This window comes from Argopecten irradians, chromosome 10 (genome assembly GCF_041381155.1).
Source record: "Argopecten irradians isolate NY chromosome 10, Ai_NY, whole genome shotgun sequence".
Lineage (NCBI taxonomy): Eukaryota > Metazoa > Mollusca > Bivalvia > Pectinida > Pectinidae > Argopecten > Argopecten irradians.
In genome coordinates, this window is record NC_091143.1 from 35176563 (window position 1) to 35183077 (window position 6515).

Below are 6515 nucleotides of genomic sequence, written 5' to 3' on the forward strand. Positions count from 1 at the left end.
TATCGTGCCAGCGGGTCCAGGGCAGCGCCCTGGTTGGGGGGTTCAGGGGGGCGAAGCCCCCCGACGGAAAATGGTTTTAAGGAAATGTTTAGCTCCGAAAATGATGTTTGATAATGCTTGGTATTGCTTAACTAGAGTTATTGAAATCAAATGAATAGGTCAGTTTTCTACATGTACCTGATAATTATGCGTTAATGTTTTACTCGCTTCTGCTCCATTTACAAGTACAAAGTGTATGAAAATCTCATGGAAGTCCTACATGTATCTTGAGTGACTCTAAGGGGAATTGAGGATAGATCGACGGAACTTTCTTACGTTACGGAATGTTTTCATGTGTGAAAATTGAATTATACATATATGTGAAAAAAGTGAATGAATATAAAAACAGCGCCTCATATTATAAGGCATAAAAGTCGAACTGATAGAAAAATACAGTATACGAAATTTTGTCTTCATAAAGTCTATCTTGATTGGAAGTTTTATTTCTCTATATCGTTCCAACAAATGTGTCAGTAGATTGTGCATTTACTCTGGGTTAGAATTTTGTAACATATAATTCCATATCTAGATGAATTGGTCTATTCCTATTTAAATGACTGAATAGAATCTAGTCCGCTAAACCTGTCTATATTATTAGGGTTTGTTTTTTTGCCTAATATATAGACATTATATTAGGGGGGGGGGAAGCCTAACAATATAGGCAGGTTTTAGCGGACAATCTAAGTAGAATCTACTCAGTGTCACTATAACTTACGATATGTCACTTTCCGATATTTCATCTGCCGTCCTTTGACTTTGTGTGTCTTTCGGTTGAAGCTTGAAAAGCCATCTTGTCGTTAATTGTGTCTTCTTCATATTAACGCAGCAAACAACACAAGCACTAAACACCCAGAACCCGAAAAGTTGATCGTAATAAACGGATACGACTTCAGGTTTCCATTTCCGGACCTCCAAAACTGCACGTGTATATTTCATTATCATTAAAGGGACAATTCACTCAGGCTAATTCTTTTATATAACTAAGAAGCAAAATAATAGCATTATTGTATTGTTCTACATTTCTTATGAAACATATAACATAAAACATTGACAAATTCCACGACATTGTTAAGTATTTTAATTAATGTCGAAATATCAAATCGTTGATCAATACGATTAAGCAGGTACAATACAGACGCTGTACCCATACCCGAGCCAAAGTCACGAACGTTAAATAAATGAACTACATAACCACTGACAAGGTGATAAATGATTTTTAGGCAAGATAATTCATCTAATAAGGTAAACAAACTACTGTCATAACGCTTTGAGCAGTTCTAGACAAAAGTTGCATTACTCTACGAGCAAGGGACAGGGTTCGGCATACAAGAAGTTTGACCACAATGTGTAATGGCGGACAGCGAGCGAGTTTGAACATCTACACACATGTCACAACCATGGGCTTCTCAGGCATATCACAGTAAAACCGACTGATCTAATTTCCATAAGAACTGGGTTTTTTTCCGATATATGTACAAATTTTAATGTTCTCTTAGACTGAAATGTCCCTTTAATTTTAGATAAATCATCTACGTTTAGGTTATTTTTTACTTTGATTTAACATTACATTCAAGACTTTGACGGATCGACATAATGTTTTAACTTTACAAGACCATGAATAACTCATACTAGGATTTTTATGTGCAAGCCTGTTTTTTTTTATAGAGCAAGCTACGCCCCTGAGAGGGCATACAGGAACATGGGAGTCTACTAAGGACATCAGAAAGTATTGTGTTCACCCAGAACACAAAGAAGTTGCTTGCCCACACAGGGCCATAACACTTAGTTATCTGACGTATCAAAGATGTGTCACAGTGTCTTTGCGGGTATATGGAAACCAAACTGGATACTACGCATATCTGACTCATATATATATCTCTGGTCTCGCTTCATGATAAGGAGCTTCAGTATATATGGAGCTTCAGTATGTGGAATATGGAATATGGAGCTTCAGCATATGGAGCTGAAAAGACATACAAACGTCCGGGTGCAATCTCATTGGCCGGCTATTAAAAGCCCACAGTTGTATATGTTTGAATAGTAACGGCGAAATCCATCTATAGATGTACAACGTCCCGAAAAGATAGACTTTTTATAGCCGGCCAATGAGATTGCAGCCGAAGCCTCGCTCATGCATAATTAAGATTCATACCGGCGCTGTGGTCGATATAGCTTATGTTCAAGTTGTTTGTCATAATGGGGCTTATGTCGTCTTAATGACGGCACTTTGTATAGATGTATAGGATGATTTTGAAAGGAAAATTATCACTCTTTCCAACGGTAGTAACCATTTTTATGACAATACACAAGAAATGTGTTTTATAGCCGCTAAAGGTAGGCGGGTTAGAAATTTGGAGTCTAAGGCTTTTCACCCTTCTCGTATATAGTACCATGTAATTAAAATATGATTTTTATCGTTTTTTGATCTAGACGTCTAAAACGTCTAAAATGGTCTTAGGGCACTCTGGCGGGTCCGTGATTATATAATCTGTAACTAATTCTCAGATCCCTGTGGTCACCATAGCGACAACAAACGAGAACACGTTAAATACCCAGTGACATTTATACAAGTGACGACACAATATTATGTTCATTTATTCAGTACATTAAAATAAACATTTCTATCAAGTTTTATGAAGATTGGTGCAAAAATTAAGTAATAAGAGTGATTTGAATATCCAGAAATCGGCCGCTAGTCAAGTATGGATCACGTGACAGACAGTGGCGTAGGAAGATGAAACGTAATGGGGGGGGGGGTCCTCAATATTTCGTAACACCCCCCCCCCCCCCCCCCCCCCTCTATAATAATTGCACACATCTATAGACAGTGGCGTTGACAACAGGAAATTAATGAATACGAAAATTAGCGTGCGGGTTGGGGGGGGGGGGGGGTCCGGGGTATCCCCTGGAAAAATATAAAAATATTACGATTTAGAATGACTGAAATTACCTTTACGATGTATTTTGATGATTTTGCGAGCACCGAAGGCGTGAGATTTTGTTGTTTGGTGGGCCCGGGATCTTCCCCGGGAAAAATTGTACGATTTAGAATGGCAGAGGTGAGTTTTACGATGCATTTTGTTGAATTTGCGAACGCCGAAGTCGCGAGAATTTGGTGATTGGGAAGTCTGGGGGTCTGCCCGGGAAAAATTGTACGATTTAGAATGGCAGAGGTGAGTTTTACGATGCATTTTGTTGAATTTGCGAACGCCGAAGTCGCGAGAATTTGGTGATTGGGAAGTCTGGGGGTCTGCCCGGGAAAAAAATACGATTTATAATGGCTGAGATTTACGATGTATTTGGATGATTTTAAAGCGTTAATAAATTCTTAATACGGTGATTTTTCGATTTAAAGTTACCTGCATTTAGAAATGATAATTGTAAGTGTTGTCATACCATTATGCAACCTAGTTCTATCTGAACATACCGGATTCACACCATCGGCACATTGTTGTGTAACTCAAAAATAATAATGAATTGATTGTCTTGCTAAAACAAATAAACAAATTAATCTTTTAAGAAGCATTTATGTAAATAGTATAATCCCTTGATGGACATTTCTAGTCTAGTTCGTGTGTATTGAATTTTCATTATTAAAGGTTTGAACCTTACGTGCTTGAATGTTTTAGGAAACGCGCCGCGCAGGGGAAAATTTCCTGAAATGAAGTACGAAAATGTGCAGAAGAACCCTTTTTTCTTTCAAATGTGCGTTTTTAGAATTTTTCATTCAGGGAAAATTGGGGGGGGTGGGTGGGTGGGTTGGGCTAAAAGACATGTTTGCCCCCCCCCCCCCCCCTTCCTACAACCCTGACAGAGGTGTGCCGTGACAGTATAACGATAACACACACATCGCAACATCGAAAATATTTTATTTACCTATCGACAACAGAATATATGTTATTTGTCATACTATAATGTATCTCTGTACAAAATTTCATAAAGATTGGTGTAAAAATGAAGACTTTATAGTTGTTTCGATGGTACGAGATCGGCGGCTGGTCAGGTTTGTACAGTATATTGGCCATTGTCCTTTGGATCTTATACTTAATTGATAACATAGACCAAAAAAAACAGGTAGCAAGTAACCAATGCGTTCCATTGCACCCATGTATTTTCTATCAATCACGATGAAATTTTGTAACAAACATACTTATCTAAAGATAACAAAGGAAGTAGAAAATCGTAAGGTATCACGACTTAAAAGATTAGGAGGTTATTTGGTGGAGAACAGATGGTAGAAAAAGGTCAATCTATATCAAAGCTATAGTTTGTTGAATTATTTATGGTATAAAACAAAGGGAAAACTTAGTTCATTATCAGTAAAGGTCAAGTGTCCCTGATGAATATCTTGTAATAAAATTTATATCAAGAATAAAGTCAAGAAAATTTACACCATGACGGTAAAATTAAGAAACATGATGTAATTATTATGCATAAAAACTTTATTTGTGACAAAAATACTTGAAGAATATGTGAATGAACTTTGAGGAAGCTGTTGTATATTTTATCTTAATTAACAAAATATCATAGTTTAAAAAACTGAGACCATTCCATGTCCTTTTTGATGAATTTAAATGCCACCTTCAGTACTTGCAGTACTTTGATTTATTTAGAATGAACAAAAGCTAGAGTGGTAAGTTATCTCCCTTCGACTGTGTGGTGGGTATATTATAGACCAAAACATTTTATGCAAAGATAGATATACAGCCATTTTTGCTTGAATCTTTTATTCAAAGGGCATTCTTTTGAATCTGCATCAAAATCACAATTCAATTGGTTTTTTTCTACAGGATTTATGGCTAAACCAAAAACAAACATGTACTCCTCTGAGAAGTCAAAATTTTCTTGTATTAAACTTTTTTTCTCATATAGATTTTTGGAAATAGGAGTTCATACCATAAAAGAAAATGGAAGAAAAAACATATATCTGTGTGCTCGTTTTTGAGCTATTGTCACTCAAAGATACCTAGTTGACAAAATATTGGATTTAATGGGAATTTTGCCGTTTTGACCATATACCCAAGAGATTAAAGCCCCATTATGTTTTGGGGTGAAAAAATGTCATAAATAGAAAACCCCTTTTCGGAGAGGGGGAAATCTGAAGTTCCGCCCCAGAGCCAAAACAATGTAGTACGCATGCTTAGGCACATAAAAAGTGGAATTTTCCTAACAAACTTCAACATCATGCATGGCGAACGCATTGAAGACTCCCCAAATACGTGTCAGCGAACACACATGGGTCCGTTGGAACGTTGGTGAAAGGGTTGTTCTTCCTAAATCAGACAGAAAAATGGGGGGTCCGTGTGCTTACTTTTTTGCCCCATTTGAATATTTGTTATCATTAAATGCAAAAATAAAGTAACAAAAGTGTATCTTTTCACACATCAATGCTCAATATGTTAATTACCACGAACCCAGTAAAGATTTACAGACAAAATTAGCTCGATACAGCTAAATATACTGGTGCAGTGATGATTTAAGTAAAAAAATTTCAGTAAAAATTGGAAAAACTGTGGCTTTTATCAAAGCGATAAAAGACACTATTTCAAAATATCTGCCAAATGGGCCATTTCTTAAAATCCCCATATAAAAAAATCTACTGAAAATAGAAATGTAATTTTTTGACAAAATTTGCAACTGGCAACTTGCTACAGATATTGATAGATTTTATTTGAAAATCTCATAACTTTGTGTCGAAACAAGACTTCAACGGGATCTTGTTTTTCTGATCAGCCTCAAAATCTATATGGCACAACTAGGGACCAATGGGATCCTCCATGTGAAATTTGAACAAAATCCCTTCAGTAATTCTCAAGAAATATCGATAACAAACTTCAACAGCCAAATTCCAAGATGGCTGCCTGGTGGCATTCTTGTTATTCGAATCAGCCACAAAATCTGTATGGGACACGAAGGACCAAGAGAACCATCCATGTGAAGTTTGAACAAAATCCCTTCTGTAGTTCTCAAGAAATAGCGATAACAAACTTCAGCTGCCAAAATCAAAGATGGCTGCCTGGCGGCCATCTTGTTTTTCCAATCAGCCTCAAAATATGCATTGCACAAATATGGACCAAGAGGACCCTTCATGTGAATTTTGAACAAAATCCCTTCAGTAGTTCTCAAGAAATAGTGATAACAGACTTCAACTGCCAAAATCAAAGATGGCTGCATGGCGGCCATCTTGTTTTTCCGATCAGCCTCAAAATCTATATGGCACAACTAGGGACCAATGGAATCTTCCATATGCAGTTTGAACAAAATCCCTTCAATAGTTTTCGAGAAATAGCGATAACAGACTTCAACTACCAAAATCCAAGATGGCTGCTATGCAACCATCTTGTTTTTCCGATCAGCCTCAAAATCTGTATGGCACAACTAGGGACCAAATGTACCCTTCATGTAAAGTTTGAACAAAATCCCTTCAGTAGTTCTCTTCTGATGATGGTGGGCTAAAAACAAAACCAACAACTCAG